At 57.0% G+C, this 17,300-nt stretch overlaps 1 long non-coding RNA gene across 2 annotated transcripts in view; it reads right to left on the reverse strand.

Moving 5' to 3' along the window:
* Positions 1–8,578: 8,578 nt before the first annotated feature.
* Positions 8,579–17,300, reverse strand: part of LOC107142038 — a 9,266-nt gene continuing 544 nt past the window's right edge. The window contains exons 2-5 of one of the 2 annotated variants that reach the window (XR_007352136.1): positions 12,935–13,187; positions 9,958–12,345; positions 9,255–9,870; positions 8,579–9,137 (exon numbers count right to left, since the gene is read on the reverse strand). This is a non-coding gene — a long non-coding RNA (uncharacterized LOC107142038). Of the gene's footprint in view, positions 9,871–9,957; positions 12,346–12,934; positions 13,188–17,300 lie in introns of both variants that reach the window. The other variant, XR_007352135.1, reaches the window with a different exon arrangement.

Genomic DNA, 17,300 nt, shown 5'->3' on the forward strand with positions numbered 1-17,300 from the left:
CCGAGATGCGGCTTTGACAGCTCGGCCCGCGGGCTCTCGCCATTGATCTCAATAAACGCCAGGGTGACTTTTTTTCCCTTCTCTTTCCCTTGCTATAAAATGCTCAGGGAGTAGCCGAGAGGAGATGAAGGATTGCCACGCAGGGAAAACTCATTTTCAGAAGTTTCTATAAAGTTCCATCAGCTGAGCTTCCCGCAAAGCCAAGCGGAGCCAAGTGGGGGCTGAGGAGTGCGGCCGGGCGGGGTGGCGCCGGTGGCCCTGGGGAGGGAGGAGAGGACAACTACTCCAGGCAGCCCTGCCTTTAGCCCCGCCCCCGGAGGCCCCGCCCCCTGCCCCCCTGCCCCCCTGCCCCCCTGCCCTGAACACGCACGGGGCGGGGGTGCGGTGCTCCGGCGCCCTCTAGCTGCTGCTGGGCGTGAGGATTCCTGGGCTCAGGGACCTGCCCACCTGGAGCCTCTTCCATACCACACCTGTCCAGAGTCCTGGACTTGCCCTCCCCATGCCCCAAGCCCCTTTGAAGTCCTCTGCAGGCCTTGGCCCACGTCGGGCCCCCCCAGAGCTGCCCGCGTCACCTGCCCGAGCACCTGGGACCTGAGCAGGGTGACGGTGTCAGGCAGCTTCTAGGGAAGGCGGGGCAGAGGGCGGCTCTTGGATTGAGGGTGGTGGCATGCCCTGCAAGCCAGGCCCCACAGCTGAGGGCAGAGCCAGGGCAGGGGGCAGAGATGGCACCTGGGAATACACATTCTCCCACCTACAAGTGAAAGCTGGGCCCTTCCCAGCTGCCATCGGGCCGTCCCAGCCCCCTGGAGATGAGGAGAGTGGGCCCCGGTAGGAAAATGTCAGCCTGAGGTCACCTTCAGCCACCAAGGGGCAGAGCCAGGGTTAGAACCCATCTGTCTCCACCTGGGCCTAGGGAGCAGGGGAGGCTGTTCAGCGCGGGGGTTCAGACCCTGGCCCCGCACAAGTGACTGGGCTGTGAGTCCCCACCCTGCCCCTTGCTAGTCCGCGGCCTTGGAGAGCTACTCAGCCTCTCCTGCCTGGGCTTCCCCAACTGCACACTGGGTAAGAGTCCAGTTTACAACCTGCCCAGATCACCAAGTTCCCCAGGAGAAAGCTGGCTTCCCCTCTTTGAATGGCAAAACCAAGCAGCTCTTCATGAGACTCAGGTCTGCGTCAATGACACCCCCACCCCCACCGGCCGAGCAGCCCACCCAGGGCTTGGGGAGCGTGGCCTTCAGTCGCTGCCTCAAAACACTGTTCAGATGATAGAGGACGCAAGGCCCAGATCCTTCCACAAATAAACTGTAAGGACGAAAAAGACGCAGGAAAGAGAAACTCTCAACAGGAAGAGGCTAATCACAGTGTGTCCAACTCCTCTGTGTCCAGGGTCACATAGTCAAACTATGAGACAAAGAGACTCATGTTGACCCCCCCCACCCCCGCCGTCCAGGCCAGAGCTGCTGTCCTCCAGGTATGGCCCAGATCAGAGGGTACCCTGCAGCCTGCTCTGTGACCCCTTTACCTGATGTCCCCTGAACCCTCAAGGAGCAAGACTTTTCTTTTTTTGTGGTTGTGACAGGTCTGGGTTCCTTTAAGATCAAGTCCCAGGGAGAAGAGGCTGCGATTACAGAGACCTCTCCAAGGCCTGCAGGGCCCCTTGTCCCCTTCAGGAGATACCACTGCCTCAGACTGTGGGAGGGGCCAAAGACAAAGTCCCGCCCCCTCGGAGAGCAGGGAGGAGCCTGGGGAGTGGAGTTGCTGGAGGCCCTCCTGAGGGCTCATCCAGCCAGACAGCCTGTGGCAGAAACCCTGACGTCACCCCTGACTTCCAGCCACTCCCTCTTCACACAGTCATTACCAGAGTCTCCAGGTGCGCAGCCTCGTGTGCACGTGCCGATGTCCCCGCCCCCAGCTGTGTGGGGACTGGGCCATCCTAGGACAGCTGGGGCTCCTGGGCAGGCAGGGCGTCAGCAACGGGGGTCTCTTCTAACATGCAGGAGGGGTCTATCAGGTGGGGTGACACCTACCCAGTTGATCTGGGAAGAAAGGGCTTCCTGAGTGTGGGACTGTTAAATCCAGGACAGTCTGGCACACTGGGATGGTGGTCACCCTACAGGCAGGGACAAAGGTCCAGGTTAGGGGTCACTTCAGGCAAGACTCAAAGTGGAACCTGCAGCTGTGGGCCTGAGCTCCAGAGCAGGAGAATCCCGAGACAAGTGGGGTGATAGGAAGCAGCACTTCCTGGGCACTGACCACATGCCAGGTGTACTATTCTTAATAACTTTGGGGGCATTATTGTCCCCGTGAGCATGGAAAGATGTGTGACCTTCCCAAGGTCCTACAGCTGAGGGCAGAGCCAGGATTTGAACCCGTGTTCCAGCATCTATTGTGACAGACTCCGGGCTCTGCGTCCAGATGCCGAAGCCTCCCAGGCCTGACCTATCCTCTCATGCATCTGTCAGTTTTTGCCGCCTAACAAAGTATCCCAAAGTGTAGTGGCCCAGAAGAATCAACATTTCTCATTTCTCATGATTCTGTGGGTTAATTGGGGACTTGACTGGGGCTGGAGGGTCTCACATGGCCCCGTCCCTCTGTCTGGGCCTCAGTTGGGATGTCGGGGGTCTCTCAGACTGACCCGCGTGGTGGCATCTGTGGGCTTCCCAGGCATGAGAAAGGCCAGCCGGCTTTGCAAGCCTCTGCTTGTGTTTGTTGATGTCCCTTTTGCAAAAGCACATCACCAGGCCAAGCCCAGATTCAAGGTGCCGAGGGGGCAGTCAGGGGTCGGGAAGGTCGTGGGCACGTTGGGATCTTCCAGCCACACCTCAGGCTCCACCCACTCTCCTCTTTCCACCTGCACATCCTGAGCGCACAGGCCCCGCCTTTGCTCTCTGACCCCTGGTGCGCGTGGCCCTTACTGCTCCCCCAACAGGAGGGCTCCACCCGTGATGTCCCCTGGGTGGCTCCTTTGAATCCTCTGAAAACCAAGTGCTGAAAACATCTCCCACGTCTCCTGACTGAGTCCCCAGCCACCCCATCGGGGTCGTCACCTCCACCCCACAAAAGCCCCCACTGAGGCTCATGGGGTGGAGGAGCCTCCCGAGGCCCTAGGGTTCAGAGGCCGGGCTCTTTTGGAGACACCGTGGCCTGTGACCCGAGTGGCTCCCCAACCGTGGTGCTGAGGGGGGAGGGGGGACTGAGTGAGACCCGGTCCCTGCCCTGGGAGGTGGGGTGGGGGAGGCAGATGTTCAGCCCACACCACGTGACAGAGGTGATGCGGGAATGGGGACCATGTTGAACAGATGGTTGGATGGTCCCTAGGAAGGGATGGCGTTTGTGCTGAGATCTTGGTGCCATGAGTGGATGAGGAAAGAGAGCCTCTCGGGAGGGGAAGGAGGCAGTGCAAAGGCCCCGGGGCAGGACAGGGTTCAGGGAACCTGAGAAACCAAAGATCTGGGTGGTGAGAACAGAGAGCAGAGGGCAGGAGACGGGGACAGAGGGGCAGGCAAGGGCAGCGTGGGTGGGCCACCCTCCACGCCCTCCTCCTCTACCCTGCTTGGCATGAGGAGAGGGACCTGCAGGTGGGCACTGTCGGGGCTGCTGTGCCCTCCTGGGGGCTACTGTGAAGCAGGAGGAACCCGAGGACCGTAGGGCAGGAGGGGGGGCCAGGGTCCGTCCACAGCCTGCTCCCTCATCCCGGCCACCCCAGGCCACGGCTCCCTCTGGGTGGGGTACTGGCTCTGTCCTTTGACCCCTTCAGGCCTGGGACAGAAGCATCTCCTTGCTGTCACCCAGCCCTCACCGTCCCTTGTCATCCCCCTTCAGTGACCCCCAGGACCAGGCCCATCCTGTGACGCGGAGTTTGGATGTTGAGACTGAAGTCAGACGCAGGGCAGCCCCTCTTTGATCTGATGCTCTGCCCAGGTCTCCCTGCCCCCCGTGGAGGAGCGAGGGAAGAGGGACAAGGACCGTCCTGGGCCCGGAGCTCCAGACAGGCTGAGGAGGAGGCCAGGACCCGCTAAGCAGGATCACAGATGGGGGGACAGTGAGCCTCCAGGGTCAGGAGGAAGGACGGGGTGGGTCGGCCGGAGCCAGGAGCTCCTGAGATGTCTTCTAGTAGGGTCACCAGGAAGCCCGGGGACCCCACGACCCCTAAGGCCTAAGCCAGACACAAGCGCGCGCGCACACACACACACACACACACACACACACTCCGCCTGGCAGAGCGCACCAGTTCCCCTTTACATCTGAGCCAGCAGGACCCTGGCACAGACCCGTCCCTGGGTGGCCAGGGTGGAGTTAAGAAGTGGCGATGGCCCTTGAGGGTCTCAGGGACCTCTGCGCAGAAGAGATGCCTGTCAGCAGGATGTGGGACGGGAACACAGGACAAGCGCCCCGGAGCACACCTCCTGCTGGGGAGAGCGGAGCCGTGACAGTCCCCAGCCCGCAGCCCGTCAGCCCCGGGGAACGATTAGGATCCCCAAACAAGCCCTCATGATTCCTCCCAGGGCCGCCACGCCCTTTGGAAAAAACGGATGTTTCCTGCCAGATGGTCCCTGAAGGTGCGTTTGTCACGGGCTATTGTGCACATCATGTTTGGCCCATTTTTTAAACTATGAATCATCCACATGACTGGGCTCAACACGCCTCCTCCCAGCGCTCAGTGTGGCTGTCACCAGGAGCCCCCAGGGGAGCCTCAGATCACACTGGGGACGGGAGAGCCCACGGGAGGTCACCTGCTGGCTGCACACTGCCAGGGCCCCTGGTTGCCACCTGACTCAGCCCGCCTGGGCTGCTGTGAAGACCCACCACAAGCGGGGACATTCGCTTCCCTTGAGGTGACGTTGGCTCCTCGCAGTTCTGGAGGCTGGGAGTCCAGGACAGAGGGACCGAGAGCCGGGTGTGGTGGGGGCCGCGGGGTCACAGATGGCACCTTGTCACTGTGACTTCGTAGGGCAGAAGGGACAAGGGGGCTCTCTGTGAGGACACTGATCCCCCCCCAGGAGGCTTCTCCTCGGAGTCAGGGCTCACAGGGGTCCCTCCCACACCATGGCCCCGGGGACGGGCCCAGCATGTTGGCAGGGGACAGGACCTCAGGCCCCAGCAGGGCCAGGTTCCTCCCCTGGCAGAGTCATCAAGGGGAGGACCTGGTGCCGGGAGGCCAGCCTCATGCTCGTCCCTCCTTCAAGGCTCAGGCGCAGGCCCTAGGGTGCCACAGTGAACACACGAGGTCCCTGTCCCCAGAGCCAGCGGCTGGAGCGGGAGGCAGAGCAAACAGGTGACGAAGACATCAAGAGGCCACTCCAGGTCGGGATGGGTCCTGGGAAGGAAATACCCGATACAGACCGCCCTGGGGCAGGGAACGGACAGCGTCCACCTTGGGGCCGGGAACGGACAGCCTTGGACGGTGGGGACCTCTGAGCTGTGGTATGTGAATTCCAGACGGAATGACAGGCCAGGCAGGGCGATGGCCAGGGTGGAGACTGGGCCAGAGGGAGACGGAGGGACAGAGGGGCTGGGGAGGGGGGCTGGGGGCCCAGGAGGCCCGCGCTGCTCCCCTGGGATGCTGGCCTCCAGGAAGCTCCCCCTCTATGCCCCAGACCCCCAGGAAGGGTGGGGGCATGTCCTCCACGGACTTGACTCTTGCCCTGCTCTTCTGTGACCTTCGGGGTAAGCGTGATCACCTGCAGCCGGTGTTCACAAGTGTTTGTGGAGTGAATATCCGAGCTCACCCAGCCCCACACGACATTCTGCAGCAGCTCCTCAGCCGGCCTCTGCTCGCTGCCCCGGGGAGACTCAGGCTCTTACGCCTCACTCTGGGACGTCACCAAGGCAGACTGAGGACATTCCACCAGGCCTCGCCTCCTGGGGTCCAGGCTTCTGTGTCCTTCCTGCCCTGGAGCGTGGTGGCCCTTCTTGGCCTCCTTTTGTCAGGTAGAACATGCCAGAAGCTGGGGGAGGGAGCGGGGAGACTGTGGCCTCTGTTTGGGGTTCTCTCTTGCTCTTGTGCTGCTCTTCTTGGGGTCACCTGCTGCTGTGACGTCAGGCAGCCGGGTGGAGCCTCCGGGTGATGATGGCCCTGGAAAGACCCTGGCTACCAAGCCCAGAACGCTGACCACAGACACAGAGCTCAGGACCGTGGTGGCTTAAACCACTAAGTTCTGAAGCCGCTTGGACACACACCTGCTGAAATCCTCGAGGCTTCCTGCTATCACAACCCCTTCAGGTAGACGAGTCGTGGCCTGACACCATGTCTGCCCCCATCTCCTAGATTCCTTTTTTTTGGGGGGGGGTGATGGGTCCCGAGGATTGAACTCAGGGGCACCTGACCACTGAGCCACACCCCCAGCCCTATTTGGTATTTTGTTTAGAGACAGGGTCTCACTGAGTTGCTTAGTGCCTCACTTTGGCAGAGGCTGGCTTTGAACTCTGGATTCTCCCCCCTCAGCCTCCAGAGCTGCTGGGATTACAGGCGTGTGCCACTGCACCCGGCTCATGGAGCCCTTCAGCATCAGCACTTACAGATCACGTGCATGTTATTCGTGGGAGGAGGAAAGGCAAGCAGGCAGGCTGACCAGCTGGCTGAAATTCATGTCCTTAATACCCCATCATGTCCCACCTTATAGGAATGAGGCCATCCTGAGAATCCAGAAGGGACACATTTATCTAAGCCACTCAGCAAATCAGTCACCTTGCCACAGTAATTGATTGGTTTGCAGTTCAATCAGTGCCAACCTTAGAATTTTGGCTGAGAACCCTCGGATGCGGATGTCTCTGTCTTTCTGAATGGTTGGTGTGAGAACATAGACTGAAACCTAGAATGGACACCTTGTCATGTGAGTGAAACCAGCCTGAGGCCAAGAGCTATTCATGAGGGTAAATAGCCGAGAAAATTGTAAAGAAGCGAACCTGACCCCCTGATCAAGCCACTCCTGAAGCCTACCATTAGAGCTTTTTGTGAGCCAGCAGACTCCTTTATTGTGTTAGGAATTTGTGTTTTGTTTTATGTTCCTGGAAACAAAAACAAAAATATCCCCTTTTAAATGAATTTTCGTGTTCAGATATCTCCTTTCTCTTGGCGTCTCCAGCTCAGCTCTCTAACGAGTCTGTTGCCCAATACTCCCGTTGCTGAGCCCTTCTACTTGTCACAAGACAACCAAACAGCCCCCAATTGTAGGGGGCTCTCGATATCTGTGGGACTGAGTCATGCTCCCTAAATTCATATGTTGAAGTCCTAACTCCCAATGTGATTGTATTTGGAAGCAGCACTTTTAGGAGGTGATCAAGGTTCAACAAGGTCACATGGTGGGGTCCTACTTCTGTAGGGGTGGTGGCCTTGGAAGAAGAGGAGCACCCTCCGCCCCCGCCCATGCAAGGGCACAGCAAACGGGTAGCCGGCTGCAGCCCCAGGAGGCAGCCCTCAACCGACACTGCCCTCTGGCACTTTGACGGGGGACTCCCAGTCTCCGGGAAGGTGAGAAAGTGATTCTGTTGTCAAATCCACTGGCTGACGCTCTCCCCACGGCCGTCCACGCTAAGACAAGCAATAGACAAGTGACAGGAGACGGTTTCCTGTCCAGGGCCTGAGGGCAGGAGAGTGATTTCTTCCTGGTGGGATCAGGGAGGGCTTCCAGAGGGAGGTGACCCCTGAGCCAGGTCTCAGAGGGTGTTGAAAATATCCCCCATCAAAGGGTACTTCAGCCTGGGAAGACCCAGGTGCCAAGGCCTCAGCCCCGGGAGGTCCCTAATGCCCTTGGACAGTCGTGTCATAGCCAGAGATGAGCAGCCCCACAGAGCAGGGGCCAGGAGCAAGGCAGGAAGTGCCCTGGGGAGCAGCCTGCGATCCAATGTCACTCTAGGGGGTCAAACAGCCCCGACACAGGGGACCCGACAAAGCGCTTAGCTGTCACGGTCTTCGGAGACACAGAGCCCCAACAACCACTGCAGCTCTGAAAGGCCAGGAGCCGGCAGAGCCAGGGACCGCTGTCCACCGACCGTCAGAGCCACGGGGGTCCTGGGAGGTGTTTGACCTGAGCCCCGGAGAACCTCCGGATCTGTGGCCTCCTTGCTCACCTCCACCCCTCCCCCGGGGCCCTCTGCTGGGCAGCATCCAGGGATCCCTCCTTCCCAGGGGAGCCTGCCCACTACAGGAACCCAGAGAGAGGGGAGGCAAGCACGCAGGTCACCAGGGTCCCACCCCTCCCATCAGACAGGTGAGGACGATGGCAACTGAGACAGGGACAGGACGCTTCATAAACACACATGACCCCAACCCAACTCAGGGCCAGAAATGGAGCCCTCAGGAGCAGCCAGACACCTCCGGAGATCAGTATGTGGAAGGTGCTTAGAATAGCTAAAACAGCAAGTAACCTGCACGCTACCCCCAGAGTTAGGTGACATGATTTACGGTGTATTCATTCAGTGGGAAACTAGGCAATGACTTCCCGATTCACGTGATTCCATGGAGGATATTAAGTGGCCGGCGAGGTGGCTATGGCAGAGTAGGTGTGCACAGGAGATTATGGGCTGGGATGGCGGCCGGGCAGCCTTCTCTGTGGAGAGAATATAAACACATGGTACACACCCCTCCTGACGACGGCGAGTCGTATCTTGGCCCTGAGATGACGAGTGATTTTTCTTTTTCTTTCCCTTTTTTATTGTCTCTTCTTTTCTCTGATGGACATGTTTGATTTTCTAAAGGGGACAATGATGTGTTCTTAAATCAAGTGGTTTGGGGGTTTTCATTTTGCCATCCCCAGGACTGGATAACACCTAAGAGCAAGAAAATGACGTCCTTCCGTGACCAGATTGTAGTAAGGGTGGTGCCCAAATCTCTGGGGTAAGATCCAGGCTTCTTTTGCCTCCTAGATCCTTAGGAATTGCATTTTTAAAAATTTTCAGAATGCTTTCTTTTGTTTCAGATTTCTGATTTATATTGCGATCAACTTTTTGTCGATCGAATTTATTTAGACTTGAGTGCGTGTGAGATAGTTCAACACCACGGTATTCATCAGCTACAGCTTCGTAACAGACAGCCACAGACGTCTGTGTGTCACTCTGTACTCAGTGAGTGTCTCTCAGGCACCTAGGGTTGGTGAGGGGAGGAGGGTTGCAGGTCTGTCCCTCCTGTCTCTGTCCTCCTAGGGTCAGTGGGATGGACGGGGCATTGACAGAGACATAAGAATAGGAACACGCAGTGCCCCCTGAAGACCTAGAAAAGGAACTGAAAATTGCCACTTCTGCCCACTGCCACTGACCAAATGGAGTCACAGGCTTTGAAGCCAAAGTCAGGAATCATGACGGTCCCTCTGCCTTCATGAGAGGAAGTGAAATCATCCAGCCAGGTGCACAGATGCCCAGACCAGGGAGGAGTCCAGACCAGCTCTCTGACAGCACCTCACATCCAGGAGTGGTCGCCATGGTCCAGTTATGGGGCAAGATGGCGGAACCTCCTCCACGTGCTTTAAAAATAGTCCCCTTCCTCCACCAACCCTAGAAGTGTCCAGGCTTACAGTGCAAGAGCATAAAGGGGACGATGACGATCCCCACGTTCCAGCCCCCCACACAGCCCCTGCGAGGGTTGGGCTGCATTTCCCAGCCACCCACACACCTATTGCCACAAACAGACCCAGCAAGTGGAGAGTGCAAGTGGGATCACACTTTACCGTTTTGGGTTTTGTGCACCACGTCTTCCACTAAATCTCACTTTCGAACATTTTCTTGAATGATGACATATTCTTTTAAAACCAGGGTTTCTCACGGCTGGACGATCTTTGAAGGTTGTCCCACAAACGAGCTGGACCCGTGCTCCCAGTGTGGTGTCACCGTTGGCCACGTGTGGCTGCTGAGCATCTGGAATGTGGCTGGTCCAAACTGCAATGCACGTAAGTGTAAAGTGACAACCAGGCTGTGAAGACGTGGCCCCCAGAAAAGACTGCGATGAGCTACCCAAGAAGTCACCTGTACGGGCATCACGGGTTCAAATCACACCTTTGCTCTGTGGTTAAAGGCCATACGTCATCAACGTCAACTTGAGCTGTTTCTTTTGTTTTTTTCAATGTGCCCACGAGGACATTTAAAATCACATTTGTGGTTTATGCTGCTTCTCCCTTCAGTTGGTTGACAGTGATCTAGACAATTCCCTGTGGTTGGATATTTAGGCCCTTTAGGATTTTTATTCCACCATAAACAACCTTCCAGTGAGCGTCGCGGAAGACAGTGGGACCTGACGCTCATTGGACCCTTCACCCTGCCTGGCTCTGCACTCAGCGTTTTCCACCCATGACCACACGTGAGTCTCGGCGTCCCTCTCTGGATCAGACAATTACTATCCCCGTTTAAAGATGAGAAAACCGGGGCCCAGAGACATTGGGAATTGCTCCCAGTCGTGCAGCTATTGAGCCGGCAGAGCTAAGATGAAAACCCAGATCTGGTTGATCCCCATGATGTTCCACGGGAGGCCAGGCTCTCTTTTAGTGGGTCTGTCCGATAACTGTCTGGGGATCAATTAGTAGAAGTGAAAGTCACAAGTCAAAGAGTTTGCACATTTGAGCACTCCGGGGGCACGTTTCCGATTCTGACTACAAACAACGGTCTGGTAATTCAGCCCTTAGCCACGGGGTGTTGACTGCCAGCCCAGCGCTGCTCTGTGTGCTGGAGGCCACAGCAGAGGACAGACAGGACCCTGCCCTCCTGGGGCTCCCCGCCCCAGCTCCTAGGGCAGAGGGAGAGGACAGTCACTGAAGAGGACGCCCTCAAAGAGAAAAGAACTCAGCAGAGGGGTGAAGCAGAGGCTGAGAGGGGGCCAGGAGGGTCCTCACTTCAAAAAGGATCATTCCCCAGGGACTCTCAAAGGAGGTGGCCTCCAACTGAGCCCTGTGTGACCGGAGGGGAAATCGATAAGCGTTTCCAGGCAGGAGGTAGAAGGCCCCAGGTAGGATTGAGCTCAGCCATCAGAGGCCAGGAAGAAGCCATCCCCTGTCCAGAGCCCGCAGGCCGGTGACCCAGAGGGCTGGGAGGTGGGGCCGGGGCTGGGGCCGAGGGGGTAAGGGCAGGTCCCCAGGGAGGAGATTCGGCTTGATTCTAAAGGCTTTAGGAAGCCCTCGGGGACAGCAGATTCATATTTTTGGCAAGACCTGAAACATATAATTTGGGCCATTCTCTTTAGGAAAAAAGAGCCCAGAATTTTAGAATCAAGTGAGCTCTATAATTTGCGCTTATTTAGAACAAGAAAAGAAATCACAATAAATTAGAGATCTAAAAAAGCTGAGAATTACCGACGTCATCACAGAATCACTGGCTTTTTAATTCGCTGCCTGCCTGCCTGCCTGTGGCGCGGGACCGCCTCCCCTGACCTCCGCGGACTCTGTCCCCTTGGAAGAAGAGACTTTGCCGTATCATTTCCTATGGAGAGGAGGGAGAGAGAGCCTGGGTGGCCTGTGGGAAAGTTTGACGGAAACCGATTTTGTTGGTGTTATCGATGGTTGAGGAATGTTTCATTTCTCATAATCCACATTCATTTTTTATCGTGTCCCGTAAATCTTCCGGGATGATCGTCCAATCTGGGGACACCTCTGCCAAGTTGGTCCCACGCAGTGGCAGTGAGCTCTCAGGGCCTTCTCAAGTTTCCTGCACAACCATGAACTCCAGGTCCTCCTTGGTTGGCTGGTGCTTGCTGACCCCATTTTCAGGGTCCTCCCGGGGCTCTGACCGCCACCTGGGTGGGGGGAGGGGCTGCCGTGCTGGCTGCTGGGCCGACAGTGGACTACAGGGGCAGGGGAGGCAGTGGTGGCCTTGGGCTGTCCAGGAGAGTCATGTCTGGGAGGAGTGGACGGGTCCCAGCCACACTGGGGAGGGGTGACCTGGGGGCGGGCGGTGGAGCCTTACCCAGGGAGCCAGGGTCTGTGGCTCTGCAGCCCAGGGCAGACTCCACGATGATTCTCTTTCTTGCTGCCAGGACCCTTCACACTGAGGAGACCAGAGCATCGCCCCGGGAGGAGGGAGGACCAGCTGGGGGGCCCACAAAGCCTTTCGGACCAAGGGATTTGGGGAGGCGCTGGCATCTGAGGGTGCACTGCTTTTCCTAACAGGCTCCAGAGAGCACTCCGGAGCAGGCCAGCGGGTGCCCCGGAGACGGGAGATGGTGCTGCCTCCGAGGCTGGGGGCGGGGGAAATGGCAAGCCACAGCCCTCAGCCATCACTCCCACCTGTCGGATGCAGAAGAACAACCTGCCGGTGGCAGAGAAATTCCACCGGATCCAGAGGGGACGCTGGGAGGAGCTGGCCCAATGCCCGTGCTCCAAGCCAATCAAGGACCTCAGCACACCCAAGGGCGGAAGGAAGTTCTCCCTACGAATCATAAACAGACAGAGATGAGAAATGAGCTGCGCTTTCTTAAGAAAGAAACACGAGGAATTGATGAAAACATTACAGAGAGGAGTGTGATGGGACCGATGAAGACAGGAAGCCGTGAATGACTGTCACCAGGGCTACAGGAAGTCACTCAAATCAAAACACAAGAGGACAAAACCACGGAAACAAATATGCAAGGTCCCCCTGTCCCCAGTCCCCGGATCTGCAGCCCAGGTGCTCAAGGCCGTGTCTAGCGGGGCTGCGGTGACAGCTGCCACAGCAACAGGATGACCACTCGCAGGGCCCTCGCCTGCCATGACCTGTTCCGCTTGGACGACACTGACTCAGGTCCACTTACGGACACTTTCTCCTTAGGTACCTCAGCCCGTGGCCAGAGGATGTCAGGGCCACAGAAGCCCTTGGAGAGGCTGTGGGTTACATGGTGGGTAACACAGACGCCTCCACAGGTGGGAAAGAAGGGCTCGGGCCGGTCACTGCCTGTCCTGATGTCCTGGAATGCCATGCCTTGGTTTAGCTGCTGAACGAATAGGAGAGAAGATTTCAAAAAGAAAGAATCATTTTGTACCTGATCTCTCTGTAAGAAGAGGCAATAAAATTTCAGTCGTCCGCCCTCACGTCCAAGATCATCGTCATATCACAGTGTGCTTCTCAGCCTGCAATCCTGGGTGCCGGGGACGGGAGAGAAGCCTTCTCCAGGTGGGGAGAAGAATGACCTCAACTTGCGAGGCCAAAGTCACGAGGGGCCCGGGCCGTGGTTCGTAGGACAGTGCTCAGGCGATCCGTGGACTTCTTGGTTTTCCTGGGTGATCCTTGGAGTCCTGGTAGAATAAAAATATTCCGTAGGTCTTAAAGACTTTAAGAAGATAACGTGCTATTAATCCATCCTCACTGTTTCAATGAGCATCTACCTGAGCTTCACTGTGATGAAGTGCTATCCCAGGAGGCAGCAGAGCCCGGAGATACTGCACCGCCATGGCCCATCATATCAAAGCATGCCAGGAAAAAAGAATATGTGTATGTGCAATTTTTTCATAGAACTGTGAGTTGAAGCTTTCAAGCCACATCTAAGCTAAGTAATAAAACACATCTTGAGTCTAAATAAAATTTGCATGTAAGAATGATAGACTTGGAACAGGCTGGGGAAATCCACATGCACATAGAGCCACCGGAGAAGGGGACAGACGATGGGGTAAAGAAGTGTTCACAGGGCTCTGCTGTGTCCCACTTGTTGTAGGGACAAACGAGGCAAGGCACCGAAGATAGCAGGAAACAGTTTTATTTGGCTGCAGCCAGGTTCGGGGGCACACCTTTGCTGTAATCAATTAATCCCCTGAACCCCGAGTTCAGGGAGTTTCAGAGTTTTATACCCAGTGTGTAAGAGGAGGGGCTCAGAAGTTCACAGTCTGCAGAAGTTTACATAAAAGCAGCTTTTTCTTTCACTGTTCTGGGCAAGTTAACCCTTCAAGGACAACACCAGAGGAGGGGAGAGCCTCTTCTCCCCTTTCTTTCCTCCCCCTGCCAGCTGTTACCATGGAGCCCAGTTGGTAACTTATCTTAAAAATGTAGACATCTCTGCGAAGCCCAGCTCAAGGCCAGAGGCCTTGTTTGCACATTCCTACAAACTACTCTACTGGATACATGTTTGTGAAAAACTAGCAACGGGGGTCCAGCACCTGGGGTGCTGGTATCTTCTCAGCCAATGGCCAAGTAAAACAGGGCGACACGAAAATAGGAAGTTTATCTACATTGAACTCTTTTGCTGACAGTCCTAAAATCAGCCATGGTGATGGGGGCTTTTCTGTGGAGAAAGGGGGTGCCACTTCACACTGAGTCGAGCTCCATTGAGTGACACCCGCTGCATGGGAGGCACCAGGCTGAAAGTTGAGCTCGGGTGAGATGTGGTTCCCGTTCCCAGGGAATCCTTGAGCCGTGAGAACTACAGGCAGAAAACTCCCAGATGATTCAAAGAGAAGAGGAGGAACCCCAGGAAAGAGGTTAGTGCTGTGGGCCGTGATTTGTTGTGACAGGTCACAACCATTGGAACCAGCCCCACAGCAACTTTCTAAGGTCCTTTCTATGGGAAAATGTGTGGCCTGAGGGTTGGGAGTCACCTGCCCAAGGTGACTTGGCCAGCGAACGATTAAACCAGAACTGGAACCCAGGAGTGTCCACTTCCAAGTTCACTCTCTCTCTCCCTGAAGGTGCGGCCCCCTGTCTCAGATGGACTTGGGGACACCCGGCACCTCCTGAAGCCATCACCAGTGGCTGCAAGTCCTGCGTGTCTTGCTGGAGGCTGGATCACGAGAGCCCTGCCCTTCCTGGGGCCACATCACTGAGTGCCTGTGGGATGAGCCCAGGTGTGAAGGCCCGGAGTCGGGATGGTTTGCTTCCTGGACAGAAGGGGCTTCTGCAAACAGCAAGCACGTTCCTCGAGCAAGATGGCGCCCCAGGCGAAGGCCACTTGCAGGATGAATGATACCAAGCCACAGGCTGGTGTCCAGGATGAGCTAAGAACTCAGCACCGCAGGACTGTGGGGGGCCAGGAGGAGGAGGGGACAAGTGCTGGGAGGGAAAAAGTGGAAAGATGAATCTCCAGAAGAAAGAGCATTTTGAAGTTCTTTCTGTGCTGAGAAGAAGAGAAATCTGGCGGCTGCTCTGGCGCTAAGCCGGCCGGGGGTGGGCCACCCTGCTCAGGGAGTCTGCCTCGCAGAGCCTCCGATGCGTAATGAAAGGACAACGCGTTTGAGCTGTGCCGGGGCCTGGAGGGGAACATGCCCAGTTCTGTGAGTCCATGCCCTGTCCCTGGGAGCTTGCCTAAGGTCTTCTCTAGGCCTTGCATTATTTTTTAATAGCAGCAGCAAAAAAAAAAAAACACCATTTATCTTTCAGTAACATCCTGGTCTTGCTTGCTGCTGCTGCCCTGGGCCCATTGCCTAAAATCTTTGCTACAAGTTCCTGAGGCTCCAGGCCCATGTCCCTCAGTCCCAGGGTGGTTTAGTAGGTCAAAGAGAAGGGGCTACAGAACCAAGCGGGGAGGCGGTGGGAGGGCGGCGGTGGGAGGAAGCCGCAGAGAGGACCAAGGAATAAATAGTGTGGACAGAAACGGGGTGGGGACGCGCCCAGGGGAGCACAGGGTCACACGGCCAGGAAGAGGTTGGCCAAAGTGCAAAGGGTGAGAGGGCAGCTAACAGGGGGACTGGCAACGCAGGCTCCTGGGAGGCCCCCGGTGCACGTCCCAGACCTCCTGCCCCAGTGGGACCCAGCTGCTGCCCGCCCGCCTCTCCTCCTCTCGGCCTCTCCACCCAAAGCCCCTCTGGCTGTTCCTGGGACATCTCCCACCTCCGCTGCGGCTGGATACCGCCTGCCTCTCACCTTTCCTTTGCCCTGGCCTCCAAGGCTGCCCTGAGTTCCTGGAAGCCGGGAGTAGACCAGCCAGGGCTTGCCATCTGGAGACCCTGTGGGCCACAGATCTAGCAGGGCAGGGGACGAGGAGCTCTGCAGAGGCTGGTTAGGGTGGCCAGGGGCTGGGGGCTGGGGGACGGGATTCAGGAATCTGAAATCTACAGCAGCATTTTACTATTAATATTGTATTTTTAAATTCTGGGGCGTGCATTTTAGATATTGTACCATAAGATGCGTCTTGCAATCGATCTGGGCCTTTCATTCCATCTCCCTCTTTGATTTCTTCACCCCTCAAAAGCCGCTAAGTTGATGGCCTATCTTCTGGCAGGTGGCATCTTAGGGCAGAGCCCTTGGTGAATGTGAGAAGTAGCACCAGGACTCCTAAGTGCTGTTTGAGCTGATTGATGAGTTTCCAGCACTGTGCTAAGTACTCAACAGGCTTTTCCTCGTTAACCCTCCGGGCCACCCTGTAGGGTAGGTACTAGCATGGCCCCATCCCACAGCTGAAGATACCGAGTCTCCGAGATGTCCAGTGACTCACCTGCGGTCCCACAGTATGTGGTGGAGTTGTGATTCTATTTAAGCTGACCGCATGGCCTTAGAACAAGCTGCCTTGTCCCCTCTGTGGGTCAGCGACCATCTGTAGGGCCTCTGTGCCCACTAGAGGCCACTGCTGCTAAGATCTGCATCTTCCACGGCTGGGCCCCTCCTGCTGCCTTCTTAGCCACAGCCTCTGCCGTGCACAGAGCAGAGTGCCCCCAAGACCAGGGCACTGGGTCGGCCTCCGGCCAACAAACAGGGGCAAGCTCTGCGAGAGGCCCGGGCCTCCCACCAGGAGCTGAGCCAGGACCAGGAATGTCTTCCACACCCACCGACGGCTCCGCCATGGCTCCAGTCTCTGGTGAAGCAGCCAAAGGCGTCGATTTCCCAGGACCCAGGCCAGAGGCCCCCCCCAAGGCATCAGAAGGTGGGCATCACCGTGAGATCCTGGCTCCCTCTCCCGCAGCACCTCTCCTCTGCGGGATGACTGACAGCTCTCTGGGCAGCAGCAGATCTGTATCTCACAAGGACCTGGAAGCAGGAGACCAGGGACGCTTCCCAGAGCTTCTCTGCACGCCCCCCTGAACTGGGCGGCGGACCCAGGGCCAGGACCCAGCTGAAATTCAGCAGCTGCCCACAGAGGCGGATGGGCGATCCCAGCACATCGACTTTCAAAGTGAGGCTGAAGCAAATGACTTCCATCAGCCTCCTGTCATGAAGATGGGGACAAATGGAGCTCTCGGAGGGCAGCCTGGAGAGGGGGGAGACCGTGCTGTGGGTGGTGGGGTCTCAGGTTCCCACCCCCATGGACAACTGGGAGCACTGATACACTGATGCCGCGTCCTAACAGCCTGCTAGGTTCCTGTCACACCAGAGGCACATTTCCCTGTGGGGGGACGGGGACACACACACACACACACACACACACACACACACACACACACACACTGTGGGGAGGGGCGAAGCCTGAGATGACCTTGACCTTGACC

Source organism: Marmota marmota, unplaced genomic scaffold (assembly GCF_001458135.2).
Source record: "Marmota marmota marmota unplaced genomic scaffold, marMar, whole genome shotgun sequence".
Lineage (NCBI taxonomy): Eukaryota > Metazoa > Chordata > Mammalia > Rodentia > Sciuridae > Marmota > Marmota marmota.